This window comes from Marmota monax, unplaced genomic scaffold, assembly GCF_021218885.2.
Source record: "Marmota monax isolate L192 unplaced genomic scaffold, Marmota_monax_Labrador192_F-V1.1 WCK01_AAM20220418_F8-fsc00018, whole genome shotgun sequence".
NCBI classification, from domain to species: Eukaryota; Metazoa; Chordata; class Mammalia; order Rodentia; family Sciuridae; genus Marmota; species Marmota monax.
The window spans coordinates 8,386,132-8,406,860 of record NW_026692201.1 but is presented as its reverse complement, the minus strand read 5'-3'; positions in this window follow the sequence as shown (position 1 = coordinate 8,406,860).

Below are 20,729 nucleotides of genomic sequence, written 5' to 3'. Positions count from 1 at the left end.
TATTTTTTAACTTTTTTAGTTGTAGATAGGCCCAATACCTTTATTTTATTTATTTATTAATATGTGGTGCTGATAATCAAACCCAGTACCTCATATGTGCTAAGCAAGCAAGCACTCTACCACTGAGCCGCAATCCCAGCTGCTCAAGTATTTTTTTTAAAATAGAAATATCTCCCTGCACCAGGACTATTGAAAAAGCTGTGTTTCTGCCTTTGGATTGAAGTTGTGTTTTTTCACATGTTAAGTAACTGTATATGTTTGGACCTGTACATAGACTCTGGTTACACTAATCACTTTGTCCTTGAAACAACACTGCCTTGATGATTCTAACTTTATAGTAAATCTTGAAATCTTATGGTATGTGTTCTCAAAATTTGTTCTTCTTCACATTGCCTTGCCTATTCTAGGTTTGCAGTGCCACATAAATTTGAATTATTTTGTCAGTTCCCACAAAAATACCTTTTGGGATTTTAATTGAATCTAGACATTTGTGGGGTGGGGGATGTACTGGGGATAGAACCCAAGGGGAGCTCAACTACTGAGCTACAGATATAGCCTTTTTTATTTTTTATTCTGAGACAAAATCTCACTAAATTGCCCAGGATGGCCTTAAACTTGCTATCTTCCTGCTTCACCCTACTGAGTAGCGGGGATTACAGGAGTGCACCACCAGATCCAGTTTAGACATTATTTTTTGATAATTAATAGCTCTATTTATTTGACTTTTTAATTTCTCTCATCAATATTTTATGGTTTTCAGTGTACAAGAGAGGTTTTATACATCTTTAGTTAGGTTTATTTGTGGGAATTTAGAACTTTTTTGATAGTATTATCATTGCTTTTTTAAATTTCATTTTTGCTCAATTGTTGGTAACATAGAAATAATTTTTGCATAATGAATTTGTATAAAGAGACCTTGATAGATTCATTAATACTAATAATTTATGGATTCTTTTGGGTTCTCTTTGTAAACAATCATGTTATTTGTAAATTGAGACAGTTTACTTTCTTCTTTTCCAAAGTTTAGGCCTATTTTCTTTTTCTTGCTTTTTCTTACAATATCTAATATATATGACATATTGTTCTGTATATATGAATGACATACTGAAAAAAAATTTAACTTCGTGACAACTGAGCTAGAATAAAATGATATAACCAAATGTAATACATGAAGCCTGATTGGACCTTAGTTCTAAAAAATTTACAGAAGTCTTGTTTTTTACAATTGGAGAAATGTGAATATCATCTGAATATTAAATGATTGAAATTATTAAATGATTGAAATTATTAAATGATTGAAATGATTGAGCATAGTGATACATACTACTCTTAGAAGATGAATGTTATTTTGAGGGAAATGATAATAACAATAAATATTTTTTCCATAAGATCAATTCTTATTATTTATTTTTTCTCTTTTATTGTTGCATTATAATCACACATAACAATGTGATTTCTTGTTACATATTCATACACACGATCAACATAAGGGTATAATTTGGCCAATTTCGTTCCCCAGTAGCTGCCCATTCTCTTCCATGGTACTCGTCCTCTACTCTACTGGTCTCCCTTCTATTTTCATAATATCCTGCCCCACTTGTTTTTCTCTTCTCTCTATAGCTTCCACATATTAGAATAAACTTACAATCCTTTGACTTTCTGAGTTTGTCTTATTTTACTTAGCATGATATTCTTTAATTCCTTCCATTTACCAACAAATGTCATAATTTCATTCTTATTTGGCTGAATAAAACTCCATTGTGTATATATACCACTTTTAGTTTTTCCATTCATCCATTGATGGACATCTAGACTGGTTCCATAATTTGGCTGTTGTAAACTGAGATGCTATTAACATGGAATTGCAAGTATTGCCATATAACACTGACTTTAATTCTTTAGTAAATACCAAAGAGTGGTATAGTTGGGTCATATGGTGATTCCATTCCTAATCTTTTGAGGAAACTCATACTGATTTCCAAAGTGGTTGTAGTAATTTATAACCACACAACAGTGTAAAAATGTTCCCTTCCCTCCACATTCTCACCAGTATTTATTATTATTTGTATACTTGATACCTGCCATTCTAACTAGAGTGAGAAGAAATCTTAGTGTAGTTTTGATTTGCATTTTCCTAACTGTTCAAGATGTTGAACATTTTTTAAAATATATTTACATATTTGCTGATATAATTTAAATATATTTAATAAATATATTTAAAATATATTTAAAATTGCTGGTCATTTGTACTTCTTCTTTTGAGAACTGTCTGTTCAGTTTGTCCATTTATTGGTTGGATCATTTGTTTTGGGAGTGTTAAGTTTTCTGAGTTCTTTATATGTTCCGGATATTAATCCTCTGTCAGAACAGTAGCTAGTGAAGATTTTTTTTCCCATTTGGTATGTCCTCTCCTCATGCTCTCATTTCCTTTGCTGTACAGAAGCTTTTTAATTTAATACCATCCCATTTATTAATTCTTGGTATTATTTCCTGAGCTTTAGGAGTTCTATTGAGGAAATCGTAGCTTGCATGTATATGTTGGAGTATTGACCCTACATTTTGTTTTAGGAGTTGCAAAATTTCTCTTCTAATGTCCAGGTCTTTGATTCATTTTGAAATGACTTGTATGCAGGTGAGAGGAAGGGATCTATTCTCATTCTTCTACATACAGATAGCCAGTTTTCACAGAACTATTTGTTTAAAAACCTGTCTTTTCTCTGAAGTATGTTTTCGGTAACTTTGTCGACAAGCATTTTTAGATAGTTCAGCAAAAGGGTGTGTGTGTGTGTGTGTGTGTGTGTGTATACACATGTGTACGTGTGTGTGTATGTGTGTGGGTGTGTGTATAAAGAGAAAGAGACATGAGGAGAGAAAGAAGATATGCAAAATGCTAACAATTCTTGACTCTAAATGCAGAATTGTCACATGGTACCCCCTAACATGTAAATATTTTGTAAACATTTTAAAAAGAAAAATGAAAATAAATAAACGGAGAATTATGATTCACAGGCTTGGAGAGGTTCCCATGATCATATTCTCTGGTGTTTGTGCTGCTATGTGACCCTCTTCCCTTGTGTGTACATGGGATCTGTGACTTGCTTCTGAACAGTAATATAAGGAAGACAGGATGTACATGATTATGTGTACATGATTATGTTACTCAGTACATAAGACTGTACCCTCTGTCCTTGTGGAGACTTGTCGATTTTGAGGAAGAAAGAGGCCACGTAGGGGAATTCTACAAAGCAAGGAACCACTGTAGCCTATAGCTGCTGAGGGCAGATTGCAGTTGACAGCCAGTAAGAAATTGAAGCCCTTATTTACAGACACAGAGAAGTGAATTCTGCCAACTACCTAAGTGAGTTTAGAAGTGAATCGTTTCCCAGTATAGCCTCAGAAGAGATCAAAAACCTGCCTGACACTGTGTGCAGTCTTATGAGACTCTATAAACAGCACCCAGCTATGCTATGCCCAGGATCCTGACCCACAGAAACCATGCAATAATAAATATGTGTTGTTTTAAGCTGCTAAGTTTATGATAATATTGTTTTGAACCAATTTAAAGTTAATATGAAATGTGATGACTAATTTTACATGTTGATTTGACTGAGCCACAAGGGTGCTGAACTTCTTGTTAAGCATTCTTGTTTTATTTTATTTTTTTTTTAATGTGGTGCTGAGGATCGAACCCAGTGCCTCACACAAATGAGGCAAGTGCTCTACCACTGAGCCACAATCCCAGCCCTTGTTAAATATTCTTCTAGGTGTTTCTGCAAGAGTGTTTTAGATGAGAAGACCAAGATGTCAACCAAAAAAGCAAGTTTCTCCTGAGACTAGGTGAAGAAAATCATCCTCCCTGATGTGAATTGGTTCATCGATTGAAGGCCTGAATAGATCAAAACAGTGACTCTACCCTGAGTAAGAAGGAAATCTTCCTGCCTTAGTGCCTTTAAACTGGGACATTGGCTTTTATCCTCCTTTTGGATCTGAACAGAAATGTGTGCCTTGAGTCTTGAGCCTGCTGGCCTTTGGACAGGAACTAATACCATCAGTTCTCCTGAGTCTCAGATCTTTGGACTCAGGCTAGAACTAAGTCATAGGTTCTCCTGGCTCTCCATCTTGCCAACTCGCCCTATAGATCTTGGAACTTGCCGGACTCCATGACTGTATGAGCCAATTAAAGTCAATCAATCAATCCATCCTATTGGTTTTGTTCCTTTGGAGAACCCTAGATCATACACGAGGTCATCAAATGTCATTACAACATTCTGAAAGCTTTTCTTTATGTTTGAAAATTTTTTTAAAAAAATTGGGGAAAACGTTCTGAATTCAGCAAGTGATGAGAAAGCTCCTAAGAATATTCAATGGGCTTCTTTCTGCCTTAATTTTCAGCCTCCCTCCCTTCCCTTCCTTCATCCCTGAATCTACTTTATTTAATATTGGATTTTAAATATACAATAGACACTGTGGTTAAACATAAATAATAAATCTACCCTCTTTTAGTGCAGATTTATGCTCTATAAACATCACATTATAAAGATCGGCCTTAACCTTTGTTCAGTAAATGTTTCAGAATTTTTTCTACTGCCATATTATAAGATAAATGTCAGTCTAAATGTAGGCTTTTTGTAAAACTCGGGAGCTCTACAGATGGCATCTAATCCATAGTTATAAAAGACAGGAATGCATTTTTTTGATTGAAAATAATTTCAAGAAGCTCTTCTTAAGTTCCCACCAGAACATAATGCTGCTCTTGACTCTGCAGAAAGTCATTTAAATAAACTCAGACACTGTCCACCCCGAGATGTCAACCAAACAGTAAATTATATAAAAGCAATTTTTAGCTAAGTACCAATATAACCATTTTTTTCAAAAACCCTGATATTATCCATGACCAAATAGCTTTTTTTTAATCCCCAGATTGCTTTGCATGATATGAGTTGATGAATAATTCTATAAGAAAACATACATGGTTAGATAGAGGCAAATGATAGAGACAAGCCTCATACTTATTTTCTGAAATATCTACCTTTAGGAAGCCTAATACCATTGACTTTAGATTCTCTGCTACACAGCAGAGTGATGACTCCTCACTTTGGCTGTACATTAGACTCCCAATTCTAGAAGGCTTAAGAAATACTAGTGTCTGAGCTCGCATCTGCCCATCCCAGACAGTCCAGTTTTGGTCAGGGGTGTGGTATGTGCATCAGGATTTGTGTTTCTCTAGTGATTTTAATGTGCAATGACAGTTTAAGAATTGCTGTGATAAAGGTTCAATACGTATTATTGGAGAAACTAAATGAACTCTTCACATAGTCTCAGATCATACTTAGAACTAATTTTGAGCAAAGTGCTGTGAATCAACTGTGAAAGTGGAAATGAGGGTGCCAGGTGATTGGGGCTGCTCATGCTGTACCAAACTGCATAAACCTTGAGGTAAAAACAGAGCACGAAAGGAAAGGACTCAACATTTTGCAAGATTGGAACAGCTATAGCAAAAGAGGGTGTTAAGTCTGAAAAGAAAGAACCTGAAAGCATGAGATCTGCCTTCATATCTCTGAAGGGTGCACCAAAGGCCCTCTAGGTCATGGATGATAGCTACAGGAAACCAGACTTTGGCATAATATGAAGACTTGTCTAAGAAGCAATGCTATCAGGAGACAGACTGAGATGCCATGACATTCTGAGTAACTGGTCTCTATAGGAATTCAGACATTGGCTTTTGATGTCTAGGTCAGGTAGGTTGCTGCAGAAGAAACCCCTGCACCTGGTGCCTAAAGATCAAGTTCTTTTTTGTCTGTCCAGCTTTCTTTGGCTCTTTCCTTAGTAATGCCTTCTAGTTTTTTTTGAAGGGGTACTCTTCCCTCAGTCTCAGTTCTGGTAGAGCAAACATCCTGTCTAATTTAGAGAGGAATGCTGATTCACTCCCAACCATTCGGAAAACTGTGGTCTCCCTATATAGTACCTGATTCAAGAATGAGTTAATAATAAATAACTGAGTTAAGCCAATCAGCCAATGAAATTAAACTCTTAGATTTTTGCTCAAAATTTGAAGACTCTTTCTTCTACTAGATACAAAGTTTTGAAAATGTGATGCAGATAATATGAACTCAGATATTATAAAAAGAAGAGATGAAAAATTCAATATGATTTTTCTAATAGTCTAAAGGATATTTAAAAAGATTTATCTGTGAAAGAAGAATATGGCGCTTTAGAAAAAGAACGTTCAGGTACCAAGAAAGAGTTCTTAGAAACATGCTTTTAGTAATTAAAAAAATCACCTATGAAGTTGAAAAACAAATTGGAGGAGGTCTTACCAAAAGTAGAACTAAAAAACAAAAACAGATGAATAGTAGAAGAGCTCTCTCTCTCTCTCTCTCTCTCACACACACACACACACACACACACTCACATGCACGCACACACAGACACACAGACACATGATCAGTCTAAGAGGATTAATGTGCTAAAAATAGAGACCGAAAAAATTTAAAAAAATGAAAACAAACTATCAAAAAAATAACACAAGAAAAAAAATCCTAAAATTGAAAAACAGGAATGTTTATAATGAAAGGTCCTACCACTAAAAGCACAGAAAAAATATATTTAAAAGACACTTCATGCTGGGATTATGGCTCAGCGGTAGAGCGCTCGACTCGCATGGGCGGGACCCGGGTTCGATCCTCAGCACCACATAAAAATAAAAGGCATTGTGTTATGTCCATCTACACCTAAAAAATAAATTAAAAAAAAGACTTCAGGATTGTCTCTGAAGATAAATGCATATTGTCATAGGGCTTGGGAGAAAGTAAAAATAAAAATGTTGACTAAACAAGGTTCTTATCAAGATTCTGAAACACAAGTACCAACCAACTATGCCCCTTTGTAATAAATGCTACACTTCAACAATTAAAAATGTTAAAAAATCATTAAAATGTTAAAAGCACTTGATATTTTAAGGAATTCTATTATGATTTATTTCATCAATATGGCAACTAAGATTGCCTATGTGTTAGTCAGCTTTGTGTCACTGTGACTAAAATATCTGACAAAAACAACTTAGAGATGGAAAAGTCTATTTGGATTCATGGTTTCAGAGGTTCAGTCCATGGTCAGCCAACTCCACCGCTCGGGGCCTAAGTTGAGGTAGAAACATCACAGCAGAAGGGCAGGGAAAAGGAAAACTTCTCACCCCCTAACAGCCAGAAGGCAGAAAGGGAAGGAAGAGTCTTCAAAGAAGATAAAACCTTCCAGAGCATGGCCCCAGAAACCTACCTCCTACAGCCACATACCAGTAACTGCCTGCAGTTACTACTCAGTATAGAAGTACTTTCAAATTATTTATCCATCAAATGGATTAATCCATTGATTGGGTTACAGCTTCCATGATTTAATTGTTTTACTTCCGAACGTTCCTGCATCAACACAAGAGCTCTGGGGGGGGGGGGGGGGGGGGAGGAATCCACCTTGTCTCCAAACTATAGCACCTAGTTTGTGCAGGTCTAGAAGACAAGCTAGGGGACTAAGAAAGGGAACTGGGAAAATAGCCTCCATTATACTTTTCCTAAGGATGTTAAAGCCCATTTGTCTTAGTCCATTTTGTGCTTGAGATTAAAATTTATAAGTAACAGAAATTTATTTCTACAGTTCTAGGACTGAGAAGTCTAAGTCAAGGCACCTGGTTTGATCTGATGAGGGCCTTCTTGCCATGTCCTTTCATGGCAGAAGGCAGAAGGTCAAGATCATCTGTCACTGGGTGAAGCCTCCATTACATAAGCCTCATTAATAAGGAAAAAGCTGTCTTGGCTTAACCATCTCTTAAGGGCCCTGCCTCTTGATACCATCACATGGGCAACACTGAATTTTGGAGTGGACACTTTCAAGTCACAGCACCAACAGACTGCATATAATTTTGAAATACTACACAGGACTAGCGAACCTCTCAAGATGTTTTTCTGAGGTTAAAAAATTCTCTTGGTAAAGAAATGAACACAAAATTTTGCCAATACTACAATTGCATAAAAATGCATTTATAAAACGACCAATCATAATAATCATAAAATTAAAATGTTTTGACAGTATGTTTCTATTAATAATACTTTTATTCACTCAAATTTTTCTTAATATTATTATGTTACTTTTGCAATTGAAAATTAAACTTTTCCTTTAGATAATTGACCCCAAGTTAAAAAATGATGGTTTTAGTTCATTTTGTTTACTCTCATGACATGTTCCTAGACGATTTTATGAAGACCTAAGTGTTCCATTTAGTATTAGGAAGAAGTAAAATGTTAAGGGGTATTTAAGCTCTGTAAAGTTGAATAGAATAACATTTGAATGACAGGATATAATTACATATCACTAAGGATATGGTACAAAATGTACCCAATCCCACCTCTTCATACTTAGCTGAGAACAGAGTGCCTCAGTGAGATATGAGATTAATAGAATACTGAAAGAAATAATGATTTGAGAAGAACCAAATTTTCCTGGTTGAAGCTATCAGAACTGGAAGAATTATTACTAAAATTAAATAATATCCACATCAACCATAATGGACTAAAGTCTGTACTTCTCACATGTTATTTAATTGAAATCTACCTTTTATTTTCATTTTATTATTTTCCAATAATATTTGTTCAAGTACTCTAAATGCTGAAGTTCCTTATGGGAAAATATTGTACTATATACAAAATATCTCTCTGTTTTGGAAGAACTTCCCTAAAAGCAGACTCCTGGTCTGGGAACAGGTTGTTTCTTAGGGATGCAACCTAGGAAGCAGAATTAGGGAGTGGAAAGAGGGAAGAGGTGGAAAAGGTCTTCTCAAGGTCACTTAGGTAATAGAAGCCTGGTTAAAATCAGAGATGGTCCAGGTGATGTGGCCTGAGGCACCCAAAGCATCTTGCTAAACTCACATACCTAGAATTTTGGCCCATGGTCAAAAGATTCTCAGTTAAAGCTTTCTGAGTAATGCAGTCCACCCAGTGACCCCCAAGCTCCCATCAGTGATATCATCGAAGACCATCTGAGGAAGAGTTGCATGTTTCCTTTTATAATTATATTCCAAGATCTCAGTTTATTTTGTCATGTGTTTTGTAGCCAACAACAACAGAAGCCTTCCCATGCTAGTGTGATCTAAGCATGGCAATATTTTGTATGAGGATATGAAAGTATCTCAGGAATCCCCAAAGGAGCTTCAGACTGAGTCTGCATTCAGAAATCTCAAGATGGCCCCCTTCTCTGCATGCTGCTTTTTTCTTCTCTCTGCAGGATTTAAAATGAGCCATCATGTCATGGGAAACGAGGATGAGAAATGGAGTAGGGAAGTTGCTGATTATAGATTGAGTTGCTGGCTATAGATTCCACAGAGGGCTAGTTGCATTCTGTCCTTCCAAAAATTTTGTAGACTATTAACCTCTTTTTTTTTTCTGCCAGAGCTACTTTGAGTTGAGCTGCTGTCACTAGAAACCTAAGTCATCATTTCTAATACTGAATTCAGAAGTTGTGGTGTTCACACTGGGTTTTGAAGGACAGTAGCTTTTGCTAACCAGAGGAGAAGAGGTGGAGGAGAGAAAGTCCAGAAGAGCAGTTTATTCAGAGCATGAAAGTGGAGAGCCACTTGGGAAAGGAGCAAGTAGAATGGCCTTGTGCTCCATCCCCAGAAAAACACACATGCAAGTTAAGTATCTAGTCAATTAAGGAAGTCCACAAAGACATTAAGGCTGGCCAAACACCTTCTTTGCCTTCACTCGCCAGCAGTGATTGAGTGCATGTTGTGATTCTATGACATGTTATACATCATTACTACAAATGCTACATCACAGATCAGCTGGCTTCTCCTTGAATTATTTTAGGATGCTGCCATGTTCCTGATCCTATCCACATCTACCTTCCTCTCCTGTCCTAATCTTCATAACCCTCTCCCCAACTCTAGCTTTTGTGGGGACTGTCAATCAGTCACCCAATGCTCATTGCCCATGCTGAAGATGGGTACTCCCTCAGAGAGCTGAGAATTTCACTACAATAAGGCAGATAAAGAAGATAAAGAAGTCTAAAGACATCCAAGGACTACATAAGTACTACAGGAGCTTGCATAAAGCATATGCCCTCATTCTTGGAATGGTCAGTGAATGCTGCACAGAGGAGTTAAGCTGGTCTTCTAAGGAGGTTTCAGAGTTAGAAAAATAGGGAAGAAAGGCCAGGAAAGAGAACAGGGTCAGCACAAACCAAGAGGAAAGAATGTGTCCAGTCCAATTCCAGGACTGGAAATGACTTGACCTGTGGCTCCAGTCACACTGGTTAACTCCCTAGTGAATGTTGGTCAGAATGGTAAACAGAATGGTAAACCATTAGGATGTAGTGAACATCTTCCTGTTCGTTGAGAACTAAGTTCAGCTGCTGACTTAATCTTGCATAAGATATTAAAAACTGCACAGAATATCTTTGGTGACTATAAACAATCTTCACTAGGATCAAAAGAACATTTAGATGTCAGTCAACAGAAAGGGGTTCTAATGGGAAAAAAAGGTGTTTTTCTACCCAAAGTCTTGACACATACATATTTTCCACAAAATCTACAGACACAGATTATATTATATTAGTATGAAGACCTCATAATCCATTTTAATATTTCAAGCTTAAAATGATTTTCTTTGAGTTGGAGGTAAAACTAAAATTTATGTTATTAATTTTCTATTTCTTAACTTTCCCAATCTACAAGAAATAACATCCCCAACTTAAACCCACAAATCGTCAAATTCTCCTACAGTGAACAGTTATCATCACCTAAACGTTACTTCCATGCAGATTAAAACAATTTCACCCTTTCACAGTGACTGAATGCATGTTGTGATTCTATGATGTGTTATACATCATTTACTACAAATGCTGCACCACTATGATGCAAAAACACCAAAGACTTTCAAAGTTTCAAAATTATTTTTTTAATATTGTATCTCAATCAGGTACTCACTTCTTCATTTTTTTCTCCTACCATGTTTAAGCAGGAGCGACAACCTCAATCTTATAGAAGCAGTTCCTGTTTGAACCCTTCTTTTTTTCAAAAGTGAGATCTGAACTTTCTCCATGAAGTCCTGTCTCAGTTTGGGCAGGATTTCATCTCATCTTCTCTGTCCTGTGAAACCTCCATTGCCTATATAGTCATCACCCTGTTTTGTAAACAATTTACTTTTCCCTGAAGATCCATACTCATCCAACAACATAAGTTGAAAAAAATAGAAAAAGAAGATCTCTATTGGGCATGCTATGATTTGGATAAGTGTTTCCCCCAAGACCCATTTGTTTATAAAGTCTTTTTCCTCAGAATGATGCTAGTGAGAGGTGGTATAACCTTTAAGAGATGGGACCTGGTGGGAGGTCTTCAAGTCAGTAGGGCATTCCCTTAAAGAGGATTGTGAAACCCTGGCCCCCTTCTTGCTCTCTACTATGTCCTGTCCATAAAGTGAGTGATTTTGCTCTGCCAACCACCTCCACCATGATGCACCACCTCCCCACAGGCCCAAAGTGACAGGGCCCTAGACTGTGGACCGAAACCTCTGAAACTGTGAGCCAAAATAATGTATTTATCTTTATAAGTTGATAATTTATAAGTGATCTGAGATATTTGTTGCTGTAATGGTGAGCTGACTAACAAAGGCATAAATCAAATGAAAACCCAAAATCAACTCTAAATGGCAATAGCATGCAGAAGGGATGAGTGATCCCAAGGCATATCAGTGCTTTCAATATGTCCCATCTGTCAATAATGTAACATTAACTCATGGTGATGCCCAAGAAAGCAATTTTATTTTAAAATCTCTATTTTAAAGCCTAAATGAATCAAATTTCCTCCTTCCAAATAATTTATTAGTTCTCTTGAGGAGTCCATGTAGCTACCATCTGTACAACACATAAAGTAAAAACCTCAAACTGAAGGACTGATTCTACCTGATGACCAGAGAGTGGAACTTACTGGTGGCATGTCCGTTGGCAACCTGATCCTACTTGGCATGTCAACACCCAGACCAAAAATAGAGTGAGCCTAAGTTCCAGAAGTTACAGCTGGATTCATGAGAGTTTTTGAAAGGTGAGAAGTTTCAACAAACTTCAGGGGGGATAAAAAAAACAAACCAGGAAGTAAAGAAGGATATTCAAATTCTTGGGCTCCTTACCCATACATCCCTGGGGACGAGAAGAGAAGATCAAGTTTGGCTCTGGCTTGGAGACTCTCCTGTTCTTGTCCAACTCCATTGTCCAGTAGCTTCTCAACACCTGCTCACACTTCATGTGTGGCCATTCTCTGACCTAATTCTGTGACACCCCGGTCTCTTAACTGCATACTGCATAATCTCAGCTCTTAAAACTAAGCACCTGTCTTTGCCTCTCTCCTCCCTACCCTGCCTATCTTTCCTGCCAAATGACATGGTTCCCCACCATCAAGTCCAATGGACATCCCTACTCTCAGTAATTACAAATAGCTACACAATTTAGAGTAAATCATATTTTAGCCAGTCTGAACCTCAGTTCTCCTATTTGTAAAATGAGGTGTTTGGATGAAACAGTTTGTACCGTCTCTTTGAATTCCAAAATATTACTGCCTTGTCAGACTCTTGGAGAAGGTGACCTGCCCCTGATTAGTCTTTCGTCCACAGAAAAGGTGAGTAACAATTGAATGCACTGAACAGACATGTTAAAGAACAATATTCTTTGTAAAACATATGCTTTCATGTCAGCTGGGCCCTTAAAGTAATTGTAGTTTTAAGATGAATCATTTCTGGCCTCTAATTGAACCAGGTCTAGAATAAAGTTTTCTTCTTGTATAATACCCTGTGTCTTATCCTCACAAAGAACATGAAACAGCCAAAGTTTCTGCAGATAATGAAACCAACACTGGTGAGCTGATGCAGAAAAAGAAGTTACTAAAACAATACAAGGGTGTCTCAAAACATTTCAGAAAGCCTGAAGAATTAGCCTTGGAAATAGGAAATCAGGTGTGCACAGCACAGCCAGGCTCTTACCAGAGGCTCAGTCAGCAGAGAGTGTTGGCCCCAACATCATTAGCCCTGGACACTTGTTACCATCCATGAAGTCTCAATTACATCCAGCCATCTCTGGCTTTCTTATCATTCCTGAAGATCCAGAGTCCTGGGAAAGAGTATCTGATTGACAGAGCTCCTCAGATGTCCACACACAAGATTCAGGGATCTGTAGAAGGATTATCTGCTCCTCTCCAGCTTCCAGAGCCAAAAAGTGAAGGCAGAAAGGTGTGAACCCTTCCTCACCCATCTTCAGGGTAATGGCCAATGCTACTGTATTGGCTAACAAGAGGATGAACAAGACTAAGACTAACAAGAGAAAAGCATGGCAGATTTACTTAATCAAAGTTTTGCATGACATGGGAGCCTGCAGAAATAAACACCCATGGTAAAAGGTCTGTTTTTGTGCCTAATTTTGATGAAGAATGGACCAGCCACATAAAAAATGTAATTAGATAAGAGAAAAGATCTACTAGGGATTCACTGAAGAAAAACTAAGAGGGGCTGTATGTTTAGATTCTTCCTGGCCTTTCTTTGTAGCTTTTCTGCCTCCCAGGTATGAGGAAAGACTATTCTGAAATGAGGGTCTTCAAGGGAGAAAGGAGAGAGAAGACTTTCTGGATTTTATGGCTTGATTTTTTTGGAAGAGGGTTCTAGTCTCTTTGATATTCTTTAGAGAAGAGGAATCCTGTTTTCTATGACTTTGAGGGAGAGAGAGGGCTGGAGAAGGTCAGAGAGACATTCACCACTGAGGCCTTCCAATATCCTTTAGTTCAAAGTACTCAGCACGCCAAATTGCTGTACTTTGAGGTACATTCTTCTGAGCTCCTACAGAAGAAAGATTCTGGATCGGTGAAAAACAATCTTGGATTTGCCAGAATAGAAAGGGTATTTGGATGCTGGACACACAAAAAAGCAACAACAACAAATATTCACCTCACAGTTTTCTCACTTACGATTACAAATTGCACACATCACGAAGGCATGTGTACAGGGTTTGATTATGCTATGAGCAACTTTAAATCTTATTAATTATTGCAGTATTACCTCATCTCTTCATTGATTTATATGAATCAGTAGTTGCCTCTGTTAATGAAAACATATTCATCAAAGTAGTGACTAATTTATTGGGCTGGCTTTTCATATTTGCATGGCACCTCTGCCTGGCAAAAATGAGTATCTAGAGTGAATAATGAATCACCAGAAGAAGAAGAAGAAAAAAACACATCTTGTTCTGAGTACAGACTGTCACTGATTTTTAAAGTGAATATAATACCTGGTATTTAGTCCTGGTTCAGAGTTCTTCCCAAAGCTGATATGATGTTTTTCCAAGATGTTCTGTTGCAGTTTTATAGGTCAGAGAGGTGTGTCTGAGTTACCTGGAATTCTTCTTATAAATGGTCTAAGGCTGAAAGGCTGCATCCGGTAATGGCAGAGTCTGGAGGGCAGGGCATCATGTGGCAAGAGACAGGGAGGCTGACTTACCTGGAAGTTAGAAGACATGTCTGAAGAGACACAAGAGCCAAGACTTCTCAGTCTCTCCCCAGAATCTACCTGCTACTTCTCACAAGCTGTTCTCCCACCCAGAAACAAAAGCGGCAACTTATGGCACTCAAGGCCCAGGTATTAGTAGAGTTTTGTCGAGGAGCTCAGGAGTCAAGACAGACCTTCTGAGAGAATGTTCAGCTCAGAAGGGGGATTGGCTGATGAACTGCAGGGGCATAGAAGACCCCCCCCCCCTTTTTAAGACAGCCAGGGACCAACCAAAGAAAACCTTCCCAAAGAGAAATAATCATCCTGCAACCCAGAGTCATCTGTCCTAGACCCCACATTCCTCCTCACCTCAGTGTACCCAGTGGCTTTGACTCCCAGCTCCATAGGCAGAACAAAAACAACAATAGACAATGTATAAACTAATGATGTGGCCATGTTTCAATAAAATTTTATTAATGGACACTGAGATTTGAATTTTGTATAATTTTCATGTGTTATCTTCTGATTTTTCAAATCATTTAAAAACGTAAATGCATTCTGAGTGCATGGGCCATGCAAAAGCAGACCAGAGCTGAACTTGGCCCATGGACTATGTTTGTCCATCTCTGCCAAAGAGCACAATTCTGGCAGAGAAGAATTGAATTTGGTGCATTTTTTTAAAAAAAATTTCCTGTACATAGTCAGTGTATTTTGCATTCATAAGCACCTACTGTGTGCCCAGTGCTGGGCCAGATGGCAAAGACAAATATGACCTGGTTTTGGGGATGTGGATCCACATGACTATAATACTGGACTGGCAGTGATAAGTACCCTAGGAAAGCTACAAACTGCAATTGCAGCTCCTGGTTGAGGGGATGGGGAATGCTTCATGACAAGGTGGCATCTGGAAAGTGAGAAATGGGTCAATTGCCTTATGCACCTAGAAATTATGAGCATCCAATCTGGCTGTGGTCCAGGATGAATTCCCCAGGGAGTCATGGACAGGCTGGGATGTCCTGGTCAGGCTGTGCAAGGGCCTTCCGGAGCTAGCATGGCTGGGTGACCAAGAACTAATAAGGATAATTCAAATGGATACTATCAAAAATATATCAGTTTTTTAAGATTCTAAATTTCAAGCCAGTAAAAAGCAATTTTTGAAGTTATTTGAATCTTTTTATGTTTCTAATTTACCAAAGAATCCACCTGGCTAACTGTTCTGGAAATGAATTGAGTTCAAGGAATCCTAGGAGGGGAAAGTGCCACCGTGTACTCCAGCAAACAGTGTGTCCCCAGGGGCCCTAGTTTACAAACGGAGCCATTGTATGAAAGCAAGCATAAAACAATCATTTCAAACATGCACTAGAACTCTGAGCTTCTATCAATCACACTATGCCCTTCCTGAATCCTTATTAAACAAGAAACCCCCATTTTGTGCTTCAGGAGAAAATTACTAAACATTACACTGCCCTTTCCCTTTGGCTTTGAAATGGAAGTCTTTTTGGAAATCATGAATAGGAAAATAATAAATTACTCATCCCAACATAAAATAGGCAGAAAAAAAAATGAACTCGTATTGCAAGGATGAGAACTGAATTCTCCTTCAGTTGGTTAGAAAAATGCCACGTTGCTCACCCAACAAAAAATACAGAATGAATCTCTCTGAGTGCCTCATATGAAAAAGATACCATCCTGGGACCTAGGATGCTCAGAAATGGAAGTGACATTAATCTGCATGCAGTGATCACCTCCCTCAAGTTGATGCACACGCTGTCTGATGGGAGATGAGCAGTCCAGTTGCTGGCACCCAGATGAGCTGCACTGGGAGGAGGCTCAGGCAGAGCGCTGCAGTCCTGCCTTCCTACTCAGGCATTCACCGGCTGCTCCTCTCTCTGCCAGCTTCATCCATCACCTTTCTCCTTTGCCTGGTCATTGGATTAGTAGATAAGAAACCCAAATGCAGGCTGAGTGCTAATCAGTAATGAACGTGTACAAACTACAGTGCACAAAATCAACTAAATTTATCATTATTTTTTTCTTTCTTTCTTTTTTATCTATCTATTTATTTGTGTGTGTGTGTGTGTGTGTGTGTGTGTGTGGTGCTGGGGATTGAACCAGCACCACACAAACACACACAAATAGGCAAGCACTCTACCAACTGAGCTGTATTCCCAGCCCTTATCATTAGTTTTTGAAAAGTATTACATTTATATGGTTCAAATTTCAACTATTCTAAGTAGATATCAATTAAAAACAAAATAAGACTCCCTCCTGTCCCCCAGCCTCTCAGTTCCCCTCTTTCAACATAGCCAATGTTACTAAAATTTCCAGATCTTTTTTCAGAAATATTCCATGCATATTATAGATTTCTAAAGATACTATTTTAAATTATGAAAATAGTTACATTAGTGGAAGTAAAGAGCTAGAAAGAAGAGATCCAAAATGCAAAAAGCTCAAATAAAAATAGAAGTTTCTTCTAGCATGCATAAGGTCTTGTGTTTATCCCTAACACCATAAACAAAAGAAAATAAATAGGAATTTCTTTCTCATTTAACAATCCAGAGTAGGTGTTCCAGGTCATTGGGTGGCTCTGTACTACAAAGTCAGTCAGGAATCTAATATTCCTGACAGCTGTGCCATCGTCATCTACCAGGTAGTTCCCATCACTGCCACTCCTGCGGGGGAAGAGCAAGTAGTCAGGGACCTTCTCTTGTGCACTTCACTTCCACTCTCTGTTGACAAAAGCTTAGTCACCTGGCCACAGCAGTTTCAAGGGAAGCTGGGAAATACAGCCATATCCCAGCTACAACTCTGCTACCACTCTTGTGGGTGTGCCTTGTCACTCTAAGGAGCTGGGTTGCTTAGTCCCTGGCCCCTTTTCTACAGGTCACCCACAATACTTTTCCACGCTGCTGTCATGTGTCTCTGCCAAATGAAGGCATCTGACCTTCCCTAAATCCTCTAAGTACAGCTAATATCAGATTGCAATGCTTTACTGTAATGTTTACCTCAAAGGAGGATTACCATGCAGAATAACCATGCGTAATGGTAGGCCATACTAAATGCCTATCCAGTGAATATTCTGCCCTTTATTGATTTATCTAAAAATACTTTCATAGTGCTATGTTCTGTGTGTTTTATAAACATGAGCTCATTACATTCATGATAACCCTCTGATGTAGGCACTATTATGGTCCAATGTTCATATTGCAAATGAGGAAAACAGAGCCAAGAGAGGTTAAATTGTCCAGGGCCACTGGTAGAAACATGCAGTCCTGACTTTTTGTACTCACAGAATCCTGATTTCACTGAGCTCAGTAAATGACTCTTGCTTCCTTTAAAGGCAGAGATAGTCACATGACCCAGTTCAGGCCAATGACTGTGAATAGAAGTCAGAGGTCAGGAAGGAACCAAAGAAATCTATTTTTTTTTCCTGATCAAATAAGAGAAATATGGGGCTGAGGTTGTGGCTCAGTGGTAGAGTACTCGCCTAGAATGCATGAGGCACTGGGTTCGATCCTCAGCACCATGTAAATATAAAATAAAGATATTATGTCCACCTAAAACTAAAAAATAAATATTTTTTTAAAAATAAGAGAAATACAGTTGTTACACATTGTTTGCCTTTTGACCCTTACCCTTCATGCCTATAATATGGATATGATGTCTAGAAGATAGACAGCTATTTTGTGATCATGAGAACAAAACTATGAACTAACAATGACTGAAAGGGAGAGAAAGAGAAAGAGTTAGCCTTAGATTCTTTCTTATGTAGTGTGTGTGTGTGTGTGTGTGTGTGTGTGTAGTCCCATTTGGTTAAAACACTGAAATATGTCCAAAGCTACCTTAACTGATATTTAAATATGGACTCTGGTCCTTATCATCCTGAAGTCCATAGGTCAATTGTCCTTTTTTAGGAGTACCCATACTGGCCTCTCCTTCATTAGGCCTGCCTTGTCCTCTTGTCCAAGACTTATTCTTTCTGCATCAGGCCCAATGCCAACTTTTCCTAATGCACAGCAGACTAGCTTTTCATGACCTTGAACATCTGCATTCCAGAAAAGGAGTTTGGATATAGCCATGTAAATCTGAGAATGCAATCCCGAAACTGGATAACCCCATCTCACAAATGCTTCTGAAGTTACATTCACTAAGCCCTTTATAAAGACCAAGAAAAGAATCAGAGACATTTTCTAAACTTTGAGAAATTACAGCCTTATTATAAAGTCAAATAGGACAATTTGTTGAGAGACCAAAGAATGAGCCTCTCATCTCTGAAGGACAGTTTTCAATTAAAAAAAGAGCCAAATTAGGGCTGGGGTTGTGGCTCAGTGAGAGAGTGCCCACCTAGCATGCATGAGGCACTGGGTTCGATCTTCAGCACCACATAAAAATAAAATAAAGATACTGTGTCCACCTAAAACTGAAAAATAAAAAAGAGCCAAATTAATACACACCTGCTGTGCAATATTGACAGACAAAATCCCAGTTCCTATCGCAGAGAAGATGGTCTAGCATAGTGATTATGGACTAAGAACCAAGAATCGAACAAAAAATTTATATTCCATTGCTATTTGGGAGACTCCCAAAGACTATTCTGAAGCCAATCTTTTCTGTCACTTTTCCTTTGTTCTCATAGTGAGGGTGCCCTGGGCAGCATAGGAGAGAGGTGCATACAGCTGGGATTCCCTGTGACTGAGCACAGCCAAGTTTAAGGGTTGTGGATTTTAAGCATAGAACTCTTGAAAGGAAGCATTAGCCCTCACTACTGATCTTTCTAACATATTAGAAGCATTTATTTTCTTCTTAGAGCAGGGAAGCAATTATCTCCCAAAGATGAATCAGAAAAAAGAAAACTATAAAAAAAAAATCCATCCCCACTTTAAGCTGTTAGGATTCAGAGAACATCAGGGAAAGGTTGAACTAGAACGTTGAACAGTGAGGGGAAAGGGGGACCTCAAGAGAAGCATGAAAAGAAACCAGAGGAAGAAAATTATTAATATAAGAAGCAAAACATGCTCTGCATTGCTCAGTGTGACTAAAGTTCAGTGTTCAACACTTACCTACAGCGTTTCTTGTCCTAAGGAGAACCCCCTCCAAAAATAGATCATAGTCACTGTACCGAAATCTTTTCTTAAGTGAAAAAGGCCTTCAAAAGTGTATTTGCATCTCCAGAGCCAAAGCAAAATATTTTCCTGTATTTTAAAGCTAATAGGACCAGGGGCCAGGGCCTGATGATCAGGGGCCAGGCTCCACTGGGATGGAGCTCCACATTGCCTGCCACAGATCCAGGTGGAGCCACCTCCACAATACCCTATGGTCCCAAAGCAGGAGAAGCCAGAGCTTTGGAGGCCAAGCCAAATTTGAGGCCCACCACAAGCAAAGTCCTGTAGCCTGAGTGATCCATTCAATTCTCTAGGACAGATCTGGAAATGCTGAGGAAAAGCTGAGAACCTGTCATTAGAGATGGGAAGAATAAGGGTTGCTTTTCTGAATTTGGGTCACTAGGCTTTTTTTTTTTAATCATTTTATTGATTTCCTGAAAGAAAGAAAAAGCTTTCTAAATAAAAATAAGTTTCTCAGGAGACCAAAGCAGGAGGACCAAAAGTTCAAAGCCAGCCTCAACAACATAGCAAGGCTGTAAGCAACTTAGTGAGACCTGTCTCAATATAAAAAATAAAATAAAAAGATCTGGGAATGTGGCTTAGTGATTAAGCACCCCTGGATTCAATCTCTGGTACAACAAACAAACAAGCAAACAAACAAAAAAATGTTTCTTAATTATTTAGAGTGGGGTTGGAGGTAGGTGACAGGGAAATGTATTGGGGTGGAACCCCCACCACCCGCCACACACACACACACACACACACACACACACACACACGAACCAGTTAGAATGTGTGTTTCTAAATTCCAGATGTTTGTTACTGAAAAATGAAGGAAGGAAGTTTGGTTTCTTTACCTGTAAGGTGAGGATAATAAGAGCTGTGAGGACTGAAAGGAATATTGCTTGTCAAATGCTTACCTGTACTAAATACATAGTGAGCACTGAATATCATTAGTTTTTCTTACTTTTTATTTTGAAATAATTTGAGGCTTAAGAAAGGTTCTAAGAATAGTAAGAATTCTTACATGCTTGGTCCAGATTCTCCCATCATTCCCATCTTACCTCTCTCTCTCTAGCTATCGCTAATTTTAAAATTAGCAGTTAAGCTGTTATTGACC